Consider the following 17,829-nt stretch of genomic DNA (forward strand, 5'->3'; position numbering starts at 1 on the left):
AGAGTTTTAGGGTCACAGGCTGCTCCAAAATTATCAGTAACAACAATCGGAGGACATACTTCTCAATAGTCTTCCAAAAGCAGCTTTCTGAAGATAGCAGGGAATGGCCAGTATATCCAGGACCCTACAGCTGCAGTCTATAAAGCCACTTCTGGCACTCAATTCCCTTATGGCACTTGCACAAATCTTAGTCCCCAGCACGGTCTTTACTGAAAGTGGCCCAGGAGCTGTCTGCCACCCAGCATCTGCAGGTAGATCCTCAGTGAAGGAGATTAAGTCGATCCTTCTCAAGACAAGAACTGCAGTGCAGTGCCCTTCAGCAAATGCAATCCTCTGGCAAACTTCTCCAGGCTCCTTAGCTCAGAAGTTGCTGAGGCCCAGGCTGCAGTTTCTTGTCATAGCAGAGCTGGCTCCATGGGGGAAGTAGCCCCAAGAGAACTGGAACCCTCCTTTAAAGGAAAAGAACACTTGGTTCAGGCATACTGTATGTTTATCATCTCCCCAGCTGGCCTCTGTATGCCCCCTTTCAGGGATTGGCTGGGACATGATAAATATTTAAGTGATCATTTGAATCTTCTAGCCCTATGCTCTGGAAACAGGTGGGAGCAATCAAACTCTCAGCCCAGAAAAACCCCAAGCAGACCAACATAATCTATTACTACTATATTCACTACAATGGAGAAAAAAAAAAAAGCGAGTTACCTTGCATCCTAAGTAGTAGGGGGAGCTACAGGCACAACACATGCAGTGTTCTTGCTCAGATTTTCCAATTTGCTTTTTCCCTGTCTCTAGAACTGCTATATTACCGCCTCTATGCCTGTCCCCATTCCAGGGGGAACAGGAGTCAACTGATTGTAATTTGGATGGGTGTAGAATGTCTAAAGCGGCAGTTTATAATGTCAAGAGGAGCGATGGGGGAAAGTAGAGGTAGCTGAATGTGAAACATAAGAAGAGGAGGAAGAGTGGAAGCTGTTCAAGGACCAGGGTCGGAGAACGGCTGTGTGGGAGCTGATCTTAGGCTTTTGGAGAATAGGCAGAATAAGCAGTTTGTAGTGAAGGGGGAGAAGAAGAGCAGCAACAGATCTTTGCATAAGTTGAATGTAGAAGAGGAAACTGAGGTAAACTAGAGCTGATACTGAACCCCATACCCCCCTATCTTGGAATCCCAATCTCTACCCATCATAAGGGTGGTACCGGACATGGTAACTTTTTGACTATTTCAGGCCCGTATCAAAAGGAGGAACCCTACATCACTCCCTGACGTAGTTTTAACACGTATGCATTGTTTCCTCATCAATCCCCTAAACTATATCAGAGCTATATATAATATTAAGAGGGATGGCCTATACAGAAAGACCACCCTTTAAATGGACCCGGGAACAGGCTCTGGGAAGGCAGCCGTCGGAATACTAATGGGCTAAGGCATATACTCTAATACACCCTTTATACTTGTCAAACTACTATCAAGAAACATTTCATCCAGGTGCTACAGATGCCCAGCCATCTTGCAAAAGATGCTCCCATCATCTTCTTATACCTGCTGGAGATGTCAACGAGAACAGGAGAATTATCTCCACATCTGGTGGAACTGCACAAATATTACATTTTTTCTTGAATTCCATCTTCCAGATATACAATAAAATGCAATTGTTAAATTTAACAGGCACATCAGAGTTAGTTTTACCCTCTGTGCGCCCAAGCTCTTTGAGATCTATAAAAAGAGAAATCTTAAGACACTGCCTAGTAGGGGCCCATACAATAGAAGACACTATACCACCATATACCATAACTTTCTTCCTGGGCTGCAATCATGAATAACCTGATAGCAGGAGACAGAATGGACCTATTCTGCCACATATAGTTGAGCTGGCCCATGTTAAGATCCTCCAAGATATTTTAAAACCTCATGACATTTTAATCAACAATACCACTCTGAGTTAAAGGAGATGTATTGAGTTAAAAAAAAATCCAAACCTATATACTCACCTCCATGCTGCAGCACTGCTGTGATGCTGCAACTGTTCCCTGCGGACTCTAAGTCTAAGAACTGAGCGATCACATGACCACTGATCGCTAAGCTCTCAGTTTGCTCTGAGGAGAGAGCAGTGACTGTCAGTCACCGCGCTCTGCTCTGCCCCTCCAGCACTCACTGGAGTGCTGGGCAGAAGAGGGTGCGGAAGTGGCTGGCTCAGGCTCTCAGGTGCGCACTGAGAGGCTGAGCCAGCTGTCATTCAGACATCTGGGGGGATCTCTACATTATTTTCAGGATCCTTTCAGAGCCTGGAGCTGATCTGAAATGGCAGCCAAAAGCATCCTTTACCCCGCTGTTGGCTGATTCTCTGTCACAGGAGTTCACAAGTCAGTGCATTTCTGTGACCCACAGGAGAAGCATTGCCAAAAAAGCTTTGGTCATACTTCTCTTTTAACATGGTACCTATACCCTTATCATAAATAGCAATATCTGTCACATTTTGCACTACTTATACTTACCATACACATCTACTTCTAGTATGTTTTCAGAGGTGAGGGAGACAGTACAGAGCCTTGATCCTGGGAAATCTGAGGTTCACAAATACCACAAGAATGGTCTCTTGCACAGTGCTCAAGCACAGAATGTGGGATCAAAAACTTTCCCATGATCCCAAAAGAAAGCTCTAAGTTGCTTCACCATAATCTAGTAGTAGGATAAATTATTTTTCTGTTTTTTTTATTTTTTATTTTTATTCAGATAGTGGAGTTTTAGATCATAAGCAGACCTTGCATTTTTATCTTTACGAAAGATCCACCTTAAAATGGCACTAAACTCTGGAAAAAAATATTTTCCAGTATGTATTGTAAACTCAAATAATACCTTTTATTGGTATCAACTTCCTCCAGATTTCTTTTTTTTTTTTTTTTTTCTGCTGTTGTGATCTGACTCCTTAAAAGACGGTGGCTACATTTTTTCTTTGTGATCTGACTTCCTGTTAGACGGTGGCTACCTTTTTTTTCTGTGATCTGACTTCCTGTTAGACGGTGGCTACCTTTGTTTTCTGTGATCTGACTTCCTGTTAGACGGTGGCTACCTTTGTTTTCTGTGATCTGACTTCCTGTTAGATGGTGGCTACGTTTGTTCCCTGTGATCTGACTTCCTGTTAGACAGTGGCTACGGTTGTCAGGGTCCGGACTGGTAGCAGGAGCGGTGCAGGGAGTGGATCCGCTGTGTCAGTGAGGGATTGGCGTGGACCGTACCAGAGGATCAGTTCTAAGTAGTTACTGGTTTTCACCAGAGCCCGCCGCAAGGCGGGATGGGCTTGCTGCGGCGGTAACTACCAGGTCGTGTCCTCTGGTAGCGGCTCTACCTCACCGACTGCTGATATAGGTGTAGTACAAGAGGGACAGGCAGAGGCGTAGTCAGACGTAGCAAAGGTCAGGGCAGGCAGCACAGGTTCAGAGGCGGTAGTCGTTAGCAAAGGGTTAGGCAACAGGCAAAGGATAACACAGGTAACGCTTTCACTAAGGCAACAAGGCAACAAAGATCCGGCAAGGGCAAGAAGGGGCAGGTCACTTATATATGAAACAGGAAACAGAGAACAGGAAACAGAGAACAGGAAACAGGAAGGGAGGTTTGGGCCAGGCACCAATTACTGGTGCACTGGCCCTTTATATTTCAAACAGCCGGCGCGCGCGCGCCCTATGGTGCAGGGACGCGCACACCGGGAACCACGTGAGAGGGGAACGGAGGAGAGAGCCGGAGCGGGCACAGGTGAGTGGATCTGGGACGAACGCCGCGAGCGCTCCGGTCCAGGAGCAGGGATCGGAGCGCTCAGCGTTACAACGGTTGTTCTCTGTGATCTGACTTCCTTTTAGACGGTGGCTACATTTGTTCCCTGTGATCTGACATTCTGTTAGACGGTGGCTACCTTTGTATCACTGCTACCTGATCTTGTTCACTCTCCAGATGGACTATAGACAATGGTGTTTGTAGTGTGCATTGGGCAGTACATATGACAGCTACTAACGTAAACTGTTCATTCCAATTTCCAAACAAATAGAAATAAGGGGGAAAAAGGAGAGGTTCGGTTTTTCATTGAGGATGTTACAAGGAGACTGAAAAACACAGTAAGAAATGATTTTATGAAAAATAGATCACAGAGATATAAATGAATATTTTTGGATAGTAAGGATACTGTTTAGTGTCACTTTAAAAGAAAACGAAAGAAAAAAGTGAATATACTATATAAAAACTATTTTATATGTAGCTTCTACAGTCCTATATAAAAGTAAAATATCTGTCCTCACATGTTATTAATCATTAGATCCAGCATGAAGTCAGTTCAGAATCCAACTTTCAAACAGATTATATCACAAAGACTAGTATGTGTTTTCCCTGCCGATTGTAACGTGACAACACTTTTATAGAGCAGTTAAACATGAGCTTGACATCTCAGTGCTATTATTTGGAAATACCTGAATTTTCATTTGTAAGACCAAAGAAAAGTAAACTTAGCATGTAGATGACAGGTTAAACATTAAGCAGTAAACCTTCAGGCCAATCCTCAGCTGTTCAAATTCTGTTTTAACGTAACTATTGACATAGAGTGCAACGTAGCTCTGCTAACCTCCTGCACTCAGGGCATTTTACATATCATAGACAAGCTTTGCTCAACCTTTTTCACCTGGAGGAACCCTTGAAGTAACTTTCCAGGTTTAAGGAACCCCTACTGACAAATACTATATCAAAAGGATCACATTACACATTTTTATTACATTATGATGGTCACTGGGAAAAATTATCCTTATATCTGTGGTCATTGGGAATATTCCCCCCCTACAGATAACTAAAAAGATCATTGTTCATAGTAGTTACTCACCTGAGAGGCAGAAGTTGCTTAAGATACACCTGGCAAACTCTGGAGGAACCCTAGTTGAGAAAGGCTCACAATGACATTTAGGCACTTGTCCGTCTCAATAAACTTTTTTTGTTTTTGTTGATATTTGGGTACAGCCATGTACGGAACTATTGGTGTGAATTAGAATTTTGAGCAGGGGACAGCTCTAGTCTCTGCTAACGTTTATAACTCTATAGTAGAAAAAGAAAGTTCCCTTCCTCCATAAAGAATAACCCTAAAGTTCTGTGCCTCTTCTACCGTAGTTACATTGTGCTCATTTTAATGAAGTCCAAATGACCTTAAATTGGTTCTAAAGGCTCAGGGTTTTTACCTTTATGCATTCTATGCATGAAGGTTAAAAAAACCTTCTCTGTGTAACTGTCCCCAGTCCATTAACAATCACAGCTGTCAATCACAGCCAGTGAGCCAATGAGGAGAAAGGGGGCGGAGCCGAGCCATGGCTATGTGTGTGAATGGATACGCAGAGCCGTGGCTCGGGAACAAGCTGCAGCAAGCTGCTTGCCCTGGGGACACTGGGCAGGAGGGAGGGGCCAGGTGCGCCGGCGAGGGACTCAAGAAGAGGAGGATCTGGGCTGCTCTGTGCAAAACTACTGCACAGAGCAGGTAAGTATAAATTGTTTATTATTTGTTTTTAATTTTAAAAAAAGTCTTTAACCGCTTGCCGACCGCCGCAAGTAGATTTACTGCAGCGGTCAGCCCCTGCCAGGCAGAGTGACGTTAATTAACGTCACTAGCCTGGGAGGGTCTGGGGAGCGAGCGCGCGCCCGCGGAGGCGCGCTCCCGCGCGGTCACGGACCCCCCCGCGCGTGTGACCAGCGGACCCGATGTCCGCCGGCCACTCGGCGATCGTCGGGGGAGAGGGAGAATGTCAGGCAGCTTGTGTAAACAAGCTGCCTGTCATTCTCCTCGCTGTAAAGACACTGATCACACGGATCTAGTATGTAGATCCGTTGATCAGTGTCCTTACAGCTAGAGCCACAGCCAATCACAGTAAGAATCACGCCCCTAGGGACACACACAGCCCCTCCCTCCCAAATAAAGTTAACCCCTTCACTGCCAGTGTATTTTTACAGTAACAGTGCATATGTATAGCACTGATTACTGTAGAAATGTCACTGGTAACCCCAAAAGTGTCAAAAATGTCAGTCAAGGGTCCGATCTGTCCGCCGCAATGTCGCAGTACCGCAAAAAAAGGTTGCGTCGCACCCTAGGTTGCGTGCCTAGTCCTGATTTGGACAACAGAACACCTCCCCTTCTCCACATATTTATTACATTGAGGGTGTTTTATAGTCCCCAGAATAAACCTAATCAGGGCTGAAATCACTGTTTGGGATTTCACTGCAGCAGAGGGTCATTGGATTTTATGGATTCTGTACTTAGTGTTTTAAAAAAAAATACTTGGGGAAATGTGCAAGTCCTGGAGAGAGATGCACCTAAAATGATGGATCATTATGAATCTGGAACCCTTAGCTAAACCAGAAAACAATTGTCACACCCAGAAGTAAACTGTATTGTGTGTAATTATATATTTTTGCACGTTTCTATTAGCCCTCATGCAAACAGGACGTTTTGCAAACTCCTAGAAGCCTTTCCTCCTGGCAGCAGCATTTTGGCAGAAAAAAAGCCTGATACTTGTAAAAGTGTCTAAAGCTTCTACAAGTAATTAGGTGCAATTACAGGCATCAAGAGCTTGGGCATTAATTTGTTTCACTGGCCAGAAATCTGCCCATTAAATTAAATAACGTTAGAGTGCTAAGTGCGCCTAGCATTAACAGTTGTTTAAGCACGTTCAGATGCATTTAGCAGTGTTTAGCAGCATAAATCATTTTTCTGCCCAAACTCTGCTACTCCTGGACACACTGGCAGTGCCCCCCCCCCCCCCCCCTCTTCTAAAAGTCTCTACCACTAAATGCTGCTAAAAGTCTATGTACGTCCCTGGAAGCAGCTGCAAAAACGTCAAGGTGCATGAGGCCTAAATAATGACATCTTTAAACCTTAACTCCAGACAGTTTTTCTTTAGTTTGAGGGAGCTGTGGGGAAGAGTTACATTTTTTGTCAGGTTTTCATTTCTATCTGTAACCCCACTGGGGACATATTCCCTCACTTCCTGTCTCTGTAACACCCGTACAAGAAAAAGATGGTGTGGATTTCACTGACAGAAAGGTGCAAATAGCAATAAAGACACAGTCAGAAGTTCTTACCCTTCCCCACTCTACTAAATATATATTTTTTTACATTTTCAGAGTCCATTAAGGGACACATATTGACCTTTTTTAAGTAACTTAGGTTATGTAGTCTCCTTCAAGAGAAATTAATACTAGGCACACAGAAAGCTAAAGGCTGGCCTTCTTTGGGCTACAACCCCTCAAAACCGCAAACTTGCTCAGTTATAGCAAGCGGTGCAAAGAGTGAGCAATTGCATATAAATGGAGTGAGCTGTGTCCCTTTATGCACTCAATGACAAAAGAAAAGTAGTTTGAGTACAATAATCCTATTTTCTCTATCATCTATTGAGGGACACAGCTTTATGATATTTAAGCAACCTAGGGACATCCAAAAGCAGTCCAAACAGCGGGGTGTACACATCAAAACAAACACTGGTGAACAGACCCAACAAGAGAAAACCAAGGCAAATAGCAGTCCAAAGGCAATATCATAACATTGATCTTATAGAACATATGTACAGATGACCGGATTGCAGTGTTTCTGATCTATGCACAGAGGTCTGAGGACTAAAAGCCAAAGAAGAACTTACTGCCTTAGGAGTGTGGACTTTTACGGGAAAAAGAAGCACTTTACCTTGCAACTCATAGACAACAGGCACCTGTTAAAACTACTTGGAAATAGTATACTGGAAAATTAAGTGCTTCTTTTAGGACCTTCTAGGACAGTGATGGCGAACCTTTTTGAGCCTGAGTGCCCAAACTGCGACACAAAACCAACTTATATATTTCAAAGTGCCAACATCCATCGCCATGCAGCACATCGCCATGCAGCACATCGCACAACTCCATCATACTGTAAATTTCTAGTACATAATATGTATTGCCCTTCAGCTCACAACTCTGTTGTCCGGCCACATCACATCAGTGAGCTGCCCATTACACATCGTCATGTAACTCATAGCACACCTCCTCACCATACACCCACCCTCCATACAGCTCATGGCACACTTTCCTCTTCATCACACATCTGGTCCCCCCTTTGCAGCTCACCACCCCCTCCCCCCTCTGCTGTTGTACGGCAGTGGTGCAGTGACACTCAAGTAGCCCATCATGCTCCCTCTGCCCACACACCCATAGCAAACGCCCATAGCACAGAGCACGGTCACATGGCGCAGCTAATTACCATCAGCTCCGAACTGATCTCTGGGCTTTCTCCCCTATGGATTGAAGCAGCTGCATTCGGCAACCTCCGGGCAAACAAATTCCAACTTCTCTTCCTACGCCCTCTAGTCGATTGGCTGTTCATTCAATAAACGAGGGAGGTGATTGGCTGCCCAGTTGATTGGCTGTTCATCCCTCGGCTGGGGGAGGTGATTGGCTGCCCTTCCTGCCAGTCTTATTTGGTTCCAAAGCTTTTCGCCAAAGAGTTGTGCTCTGAGTCAAAGTGCTGTGAGTGATCTGGAGGAGGAATGGCAGTGCTGGGACAGTGCATGGACACTGGGCGCTATTTCCTCTCAGTGAAGTGTGTAGAGTTTTTGTGTGCCCGGAACTGCTCAGAAAACTATAGCTCGCGTGCCCAGGGAGAGGGCTCTGCGTGCCAGCAGTGGCACGCGTGCCATAGGTTCACCATCACTGTTCTAGGATAACAAACAGGGAATCCATGTGCCTAAACGAAGAGTTGGCTGAAAAATAAACCTTGATGCCCTTGACCACATCCAGGTAATAGAGAGAGATCTCTCTGGGTGAACTAGTAGTGAATACAAGTAGGGCAACACAATATCCTCATTAAGGTGAAAAGCGGGTAACACTTTGGTAAAAAGGAGGCCTAACAGAGGTAGCAATGCTTAGAACCACTTAAATATATTAATTAATTATCAAATTACCAGCAAGAGGACACTGAAGGGAAACACACAGGGCAGATACAGTGGGTACGGAAAGTATTCAGACCCCCTTAAATTTTTCACTCTTTGTTATATTGCAGCCATTTGCTAAAATCATTTAAGTTCATTCTTCTTCCTCATGAATGTACACATAGCACCCCATACTGACAGAAAAACACAGAATTGTTGACATTGTTGCAGATTTATTAAAAAAGAAAAACTGAAATATCACATGGTCCTAAGTATTCAGACCCTTTGCTGTGACACTCATATATTTAACTCAGGTGCTTTCCATTTCTTCTGATCATCATTGAGATGGTTCTACACCTTCATTAGAGTCCAGCTGTGTTTGATTATACTGATTGGACTTGATTAGGAAAGCCACACACCTGTCTATATAAGACCTTCCAGATCACAATGCATGTCAGAGCAAATGAGAATCATGAGGTCAAAAGTAACTGCCTGAAGAGCTCAGAGACAGAATTGTGGCAAGGCACAGATCTGGCCAAGGTTACAAAAAGATTTCTGCTGCACTTAAGGTTCCTAAGAGCACAGTGGCCTCCATAATCCTCAAATGGAAGACGTTTGGGACGACCAGAACCCTTCCTAGAGCTGGCCGTCCGGCCAAACTGAGCTATCGGGGGAGAAGAGCCTTTGTGAGAGAGGTAAAGAAGAACCCAAAGATCACTGTGGCTGAGCTCCAGAGATGCAGTCAGGAGATGGGAGAAAGTTGTAGAAAGTCAACCATCACTGCAGCCCTCCACCAGTCGGGGCTTTATGGCAGAGTGGCCCGACGGAAGCCTCTCCTCAGTGTAAGACACATGAAAGCTCGCATGGAGTTTGCTAAAAAACACCTGAAGGACTCCAAGATGGTGAGAAATAAGATTCACTGGTCTGATGAGACCAAAATAGAACTTTTTGGCCTTAATTCTAAGCGGTATGTGTGGAGAAAACCAGGCACTGCTCATCACCTGTCCAATACAGTCCCAACAGTGAAGCATGGTGGTGGCAGCATCATGCTGTGGGGGTGTTTTTCAGCTGCAGGGACAGGACGACTGGTTGCAATCGAGGGAAAGATGAATGCGGCCAAGTACAGGGATATCCTGGACAAAAACCTTCTCCAGAGTGCTCTGGATCTCAGACTGGGCCGAAGGTTTACCTTCCAACAAGACAATGACCCTAAGCACACAGCTAAAATAACAAAGGAGTGGCTTCACAACAACTCCGTGACTGTTCTTGAATGGCCCAGCCAGAGCCCTGACTTAAACCCAATTGAGCATCTCTGGAGAGACCTAAAAATGGCTGTCCACCAACGTTTACCATCTAACCTGACAGAACTGGAGAGGATCTGCAAGGAGGAATGGCAGAGGATCCCCAAATCCAGGTGTGAAAGACTTGTTGCATCTTTCCCAAAAAGACTCCTGGCTGTATTAGATCAAAAGGGGGCTTCTACTAAATACTGAGCAAAGGGTCTGAATACTTAGGACCATGTGATATTTCAGTTTTTCTTTTTTAATAAATCTGCAACAATGTCAACAATTCTGTGTCTTTCTGTCAGTATGAGGTGCTATGTGTACATTCATGAGGAAGAAGAATGAACTTAAATGATTTTAGCAAATGGCTGCAATATAACAAAGAGTGAAAAATTTAAGGGGGTCTGAATACTTTCCGTACCCACTGTATCTTACCTTTCATGGTGCTTAAAAAACAAGTGTTGTTCTTTACCTAACTGCAGTAGAAAAAACATGGCACTACCACAAAGGTATGTGTGAAGAAATTACCAAAGACCAGTGAGGGAATCAATTCATTTTTTTTTCTTTTTATCTTACTGGTTGAACGAAAAAAAAAAAGGCTCAATTCGGGGCTGCCCTTTTGTCCTCCAAATGATTGATGTAAGCCATAACTGTGGCATTGTTCAATTGAACCTTGACTGGATGACCAGTAGAAGGGGTATCTAGGAAAGTAAAGACAGTTTGTAACTCCAGGATGTTGATTGGAAGCATCAAATTCTCCTAAGACCAAAAACCCTGAATAGACAAATGATTCAAAAATTTGCCAAAACCCAGAGGCGTAGCATTCATAATGACAAAACTCCCAATGTAAGAGAAGAAAACCCTACCCTGACAATTGCAGGGGCAGAAGTCACTATGACAGAGGCTGCACTTGTCCAGTGTCATGAGAATGATTCATTTTAAAGTGATGGAGTGGAACTGAGTAAATGTGATTGCTTTGAAGGCAGTTTTATCAACTTCTCCTGGGATAGAAAGACCTTGGCCTGAAAGGTTACCAGGTAAGACTTGTGGGTCCACGAACTGAAACCAAATATAGAGGAACATTTTGCTATGGTATACTGTAGGAGGGTAAGTTTTAGTATTGACAAGTAACAATTAACATTCCATAAAACCTCTGTCTGAGTACCAAAAAAAAAGTAAAATTACAAGCTTGAATACAGATGTCAATGTAATGTCTTTTAGAAAATTTAAAAAGGATCTTGAGAAATTTTTACTTGTGAATACCTTGGGATATTGCTTGGAATAGTGATTTGACTTTGGATTGTATAATTGTTTTTGGGTTTTTTTTGTTTTGTTTTGTTTTGTTTTGTTCTTGGTTGTTTTCGTTGGTGCTAGTTTGTTATAAAAATTTCAAAAATAAAATCTGATTGAAAAAAAAGAAGAATACAGATGTTGCTCCAAAAAACTAGCGATACATGCAATTTTTGGCATATCCAGTATCAGACACCCTATTGGCGTATCAAGTAGAAGTAGCATAGAAATATAAAACAGAAAACAGAATATACAAAATGTACTTAGTTAAAACCAAACCAAAAACAAGTCCCTCTTACCAATGGAGATTTATGAGCTGGAAACAATTGGATGGGAATCTCGATCTCTTCCACAGTAATGTCCGCCTCTACTTAGGACCTGTCCATCTCTGACATTGAGGAGATAGGAAGAAAAGACAACAGTGTCTTCAGTGCTTCCTCACTGTAGGAGGGGACAGGTACATGTAGCCGGCTATAATACTGAACTAATGTGTTTAGGGTGGCATTGGGATCCTTAGTCAAAGGACCCTGGACAGTTTTAATGCAGGATATATTGGTCTGGATTCTCTGGTCTGCAACTAATAGGGCTCTGGTCACCTTTTTAATGATTTTATCCCATGAAGAGTTAAAAAGATAGTCTCCCATGGAGGGTAGTTAGAAGAAAGCCTTCTTACATTGTTGCTCTGCCTATCAGCACTTAAGCCAGATCACTCTGTGGATCTGGACAGAAGAGAGGGTTGTCTGAGACAAAATCCAGTTAGCTTCCAGTGCGATAAATTGAGTGTGAACACCAGCAGCTGCCAGATCCTTAGTAATGATTAAGCACACAGTCAGTGTGTGAAACGCGTCTACCTTGTCACGATTGTCATATTTGGATGTCCAGTCAAAAAATCTGGATTTTGACTCAAAATGGAGTGCTGCCAATTCCTTTTTCTTTATCAAGTTTCCACGGAGGTGAGCCGGGGCATGCACCGGTGTGAGTCACCAGGCAATTACACCACCTTGAGCAGTGAGTTCTTGTCTCTTCAGTCAGCTGTAGTGTAGAGCAGAGGTGAGTATAGGTTAAAGGGTAGGGCATAGCAAGGAATAGATGGAGTGTGAAATCACTTTTACCTTTTTATCAGTAGGGTCCATAAAGAAAAAAATATCTTCTATGTAGATGGTCAAGGTTTAATCACAGAAAAACAATAGCCAACTGAAATCAAGCTAGTGAGGTCTCCTTCACTAGAGAAAATAGGGAGTCCAACAATGAATCCTCTGAAGGGAAACAAGTTACACAAGCTAAATCATAAAACATTCTCTAGGAAAGAGCAAAATATAGGGGGGGGGGGGCTCAGAAATGGCTTCTTGCACAGGTAATTCCAACTTGGATCTATAGGATGTGCAAAATCAAAATCTTTTCCTGCACAATGCTACACTTTTCACATAGTGTGAAATAGATCCTGATTTAAAAAAAAAAAAAAAGCTACATAAATCCCCAGTAATATTCACTGATAAGGTTAGGTGTACAAGGTGTTATAGGTAGCCCACACATGGCAGCTGGTCTCTGCAGTAAGTGCACTGACTACCAGTAGAACCTCCTTCTCTCACCATTCCCTCTGCACACACAAGGATGGGGAACATCCCACCTAATCACTGATCAGGTCACAGCCTATGGTCTGAACTCTTTTAGAATGTGAGAAGCAGCTCTTATGTTTGCACATAGAAAAGCTCCAAAGTTTAACATATGCTGCATCATTAGGTACTGAGGAGAGTTCTAAAATAGTGGTTCAGGTAGAACTAGTGCAAACTGGAATAAACAGGAAATCGCACTGCTTACTAGTAAGCCTTTAGAGTAAAAAAATTATGATTTTTTCCTTTCACATAGTAAAATAGAGCACGCCAAAAAAATTAGGGCAGACAGGCAAGTGTAGCACAAGGGTAGATTCCTTGTAGGTGCAAAGTATTTTAACCTTAAGGTGCAGTATGTAGCCTATGACTGCATGTGTACATGCACACTTGGCCTGATGATGACATGGTGTCACACATTTTTAAGATGTATGATTGTCATGAGAAATGAAACCACATTTATTAGATAAAAGTCAATTACCCAGGAACTCATGTACATATAGGTCTATCCAGTACCCACAGACTAGACCAGGAGTCTCCAAATTTTGGCCACTACAATATTTTATGATGCGCGCAACTAGGGTTGCTGGTTACTTCCCAGGGCCTACTATGCTTTTAGGAAAGGACATAAAGGTCAGAGATCAGTAGTAGGTAAAGTAAGAGCTCCAGAAAAAGACCAATATGTAACAACTACAAAAATCTTATCTAGTGCTTAACAAACCCCCCAACGTTCTATTTATAATACATAAAACATAAAGAATGAGGTAAGGGAGGATTAGGCTGCTGTAACCATTGAACTATAGCCTATACACTTTATTTATACAAAAAAACACATCATGGTCAAATTAAAAGTCTCCAACTATTTCTGCATGATATGAAAAAATCATAACCTTTGATAAATACATACAAAATAAGAAGCAATATACAGCATACATGCCAAATTTTCTTAAGAATTCGTAAGAATTTGTGTGTAAATAAAGGGTATATGCAATATTTCAATAGCCACAGCAGCCTCATTCTTTATGTTCCATGTATTAAGAGTTGAATATTTGGGGTCAGAGGGGGTTGTTGAGGTCTTATCAGGCTTTTCTTGTAGTTTAGTTACATCACAGTTAACCCTACACCTGCTGGAGATAGAGCCCAGTGGGAGCCGAACCCCACAGCTCCTGGCCGCATCTGTATTGCGGCCTGCTGGAATTGCCTGCTGGTTCCTTGACAGTTGTCAAGGGATGTTTCATCTGATCCTGTACCCCTGCCTTTCCTGACCTCCTCCACATCACAAGTGCTGGAGCTGCAGCAGATTAATGTAGCGCTTGTGATGTGGAGGAGATCAGGTGGCGGGGGAGCAGCAGAGGGACAGGATCAGATGAAACATCCCTTACACTCCAGATGACAGCTGTCAAGTAACCAGTGGGCTTTTTTGGGGCACCTGCTAGTTATATAGTATAGATGCGGCCTGCAGCTGTGGGATTTGGCTACCACTGGGCTTCACCTACGGCAAGTGGGGGATTAACTGTGATGTGCAGCCTGCTCTGTTCTTTCCCCAGTCAAAAGAGATAGAGAACCGGCGTCTCTCCATGTTGTGCGATGTGTGAGAGCACAGTGAGCCCCCCCCTCCCTTGCTCTGCATATATTGTGCCCATGGATGATATGCCACTGGTTTGCCTCAAACCAATGGTAGTGCTAAACCTGAACCTTATCTCTTAATCTATGAGCTCAAAGACAAGACAATTACGGTAGTGCTTTAAAATTTCGGTTATGTCTTATTTAATCATATTTCTAATAGAACAGCTGTAGTTCCTATGTATTGTAGAAGAGTTTTGGCTTCTGTCATGGGAAATCTTGGTGAATGCTTGTTTCCTTGCACTGGCTGACCTAGATTAGGCGAGATAGCTGGAATTAGTCCCTAAAATAATTATGATGATTATACTCTTTATTTAGAGAAAACTTGGTAAGTTTGTTGGAGCTTAGTGAAACACAAGTAGAGGATGTCCTTTATATCGGTGGGGGGATAGTGACAACACACATTTTTAATGAATAAATAGAGTTTTGTGATTTTATAAAAAGACATTTATCATTATGTATATAAAAAACAAAGGAGTTGAGAATCTTCACTCAGTAAACTTAAAGATTCAATTTAATCATCCAATCCTGTGAAAAACAAATTCCTGTTTTATTTTTTTATCTGCACATGATTGGGTACACAAAGTGAATCTAGCTACAATTTATGTGAAGATTCTCAACTCTTTTAACAAATCAACCTGTTCTATTTAATTTTGCTATTCAGCTAATTGTTTTTTTGTTATTAGTAAGCCATTGCCATTGATTGGCAGGGTTTGTGTACAACAATCCCTCCCCATACACACGGAAACACACACACACACATTCTTCATTTCCATAAGTATTTAATTTTGATGCTACAACTTATTTTATGTATTTAGTGTCCACTGGAAAATGGCTGTATAATGCTGGGTGCTGTAATGACTATCGGCTGGAAACCGTAGGCAATCACAGTGTAGAAATGACATCAGCACACCAAGGATTCCTCAGAAGGATCCAAAGTTTTATTAACATGGTCAGATGGTACACATACGCCAACATTTCAGAGCCACGCAGGGCCCTTTGTCAGGCTTCATCACTTGCCTGACCAAGGGGCCCTGCGTGGCTCAGAAACATTTCCAAATGTGTACCGTGTGACCACATGAATAAAGCTTTGGATCCTTCTGAGGAATCCTTGGTGTGCTGATGACATTTCTACACTTTTACTGGACATTGTTGTCACTGCCCCCTAGCTGTCAAGGAAGGTACCCTTCGTTAGGGTTCGTCACTTGCCTGACCAAGGGGTCCTGCGTGGCTTTGAAATGTTGCCATATGTGTACCATGTGACTACATGAATAAAGCTTTGGATCCTTCTGAGGAATTCTTCGTGTGCTGATTGCAGATTACATTTCTACACTTTTACTGGACATTGTTGTCACTGCCCCCTAGCTGTCAGGAAGTTCTGCCAGGAAGGGACTGTGTTTTACTATCCCTAGGATTACAAATCCCCCAAACTGAGAAAGAGGATTCGGTTACAAGGAAAGGGCCCTAACACCAGCAGGACTAAAGTTCTATCTCAAGATCCTTGGCCAGTAAGTGCTAGGTATGGTCACTGACTGCTAAGAGAAGTGGGTATATATTATAAAAACACAAATCACAAAAAATGCTGCGCTAAACTGAAGAACAAAATGTGAATGTGCAAAATTATGATTGTGAAAGCAGCTGAAAACACTTGATCAATAGCAAATCAACAAAATATAAAAACAAAATGAGTGCAGCGCTAACAAATATGGTATAACCCATACAGTGTATATAATGAATAAAATTAGATACACATAAATCAAATAATGAGAAATTAGTGTAACCAAAGCAGTGTAGATAATGGTTTAAATAAGTAAACAAAGTAAAAAGTCCATAAGTGATCCAATAAAAATGCACAAGTCCCAGAAAGGTGATTTTAGAGCGGGAGGCTTGAATCCCAAGATAAGGTAGGAATATACCCGTGATGATACAATCAGAGTGGCAGCTTACCAGAAGCTAAGGCCTCCAACTTAATGGGATTACGCTATGTGCCTTTCATTTCCCTACACATGTGATAACATCTTTGGAGCCCTAAGTCTTATATGGTGTAGCAGAGCATACTTGGCTTCCTGGTCCCTGAAGGATGCGATACTTGGTCTTACATCTAAGCGTGTGTGGTCGTTCCATTAAGTTGGAGGCCTTAGCTCCTAGCTTTCTAATTTTATTCATTATATACACTGTATGGGCTATACCATATTTGTTAGCGCTGCACTAATTTTGTTTTTATATATATTATAAAAATCATGCAGCAATACACCAGTCATTATTGCTAACTGCAGCTTTGCCATTAAGCCTAGTCAGTTCTTCCTAATCTCCTTCATATCGTATGTCTCTTACCACTGATCAAACAGTGTTCACCCAGCTTATTGAAAAAAAAAAAAACTGTAAGGGAAGAGCATTTTTTTCTATTCTTCTATTCTGATAGTGTTATTTCCGTAGTACTGGATTCATTGTACTGTGGGCCCAAGGCTGTTTTCAATAGATGCAGCCTCTGCCGATTTAATGGGATCATGCATCAGGGTCGGTGTACATAAACATTTGTGTTTTGCTTCTCACTTGGGTTTATGAAGCATTATGCAATGTTTTAATTTTGAATTGCATCTTAGGCAATCATATACTATTTGCAAATTATTATAGTGGCAGTTGATACAGTTGAAACAATGCTTTCAGGTAGAGGAATTGTTCATATGTATTGTGTAGCTTAATATTCTCGAGGAAACAAAATAAAACAATTTGGTGCACGTCAAAGTCCAGCTTCCCGAGAATAGTCAGAAGGGAAAGAACAGTCAATTTTCATGTATCAGAAGTTCTACAGCTTGCAAAACTGAAGATCACAGGAGCTTAAACGAAACACAAAAAGCAACAAGGGATCCTCATTATTAAAAAAGTAACAATTTATTCAATATAAAAAATAGTACACTTACAGCTTTAATTCTTGACATTCAGCACAGGACCCGGGATAGGCACCGCAGAGCTGTCAGCATATGTCATTGGTGTAGGAACTTTGTCAAAAGGCATTGACAAAGGAGGAAGAATCCTCTGAAACGCATTACTGCCCCCTTTTCCAGCACCGTCCACCACCCTCCATGAGACAGGCATCCCTGTGTAGAATGCCGGTTACC

This window comes from Pelophylax lessonae (assembly GCF_965119305.1).
Source record: "Pelophylax lessonae genome assembly, chromosome: 5".
In the NCBI taxonomy this organism is placed as follows: domain Eukaryota; kingdom Metazoa; phylum Chordata; class Amphibia; order Anura; family Ranidae; genus Pelophylax; species Pelophylax lessonae.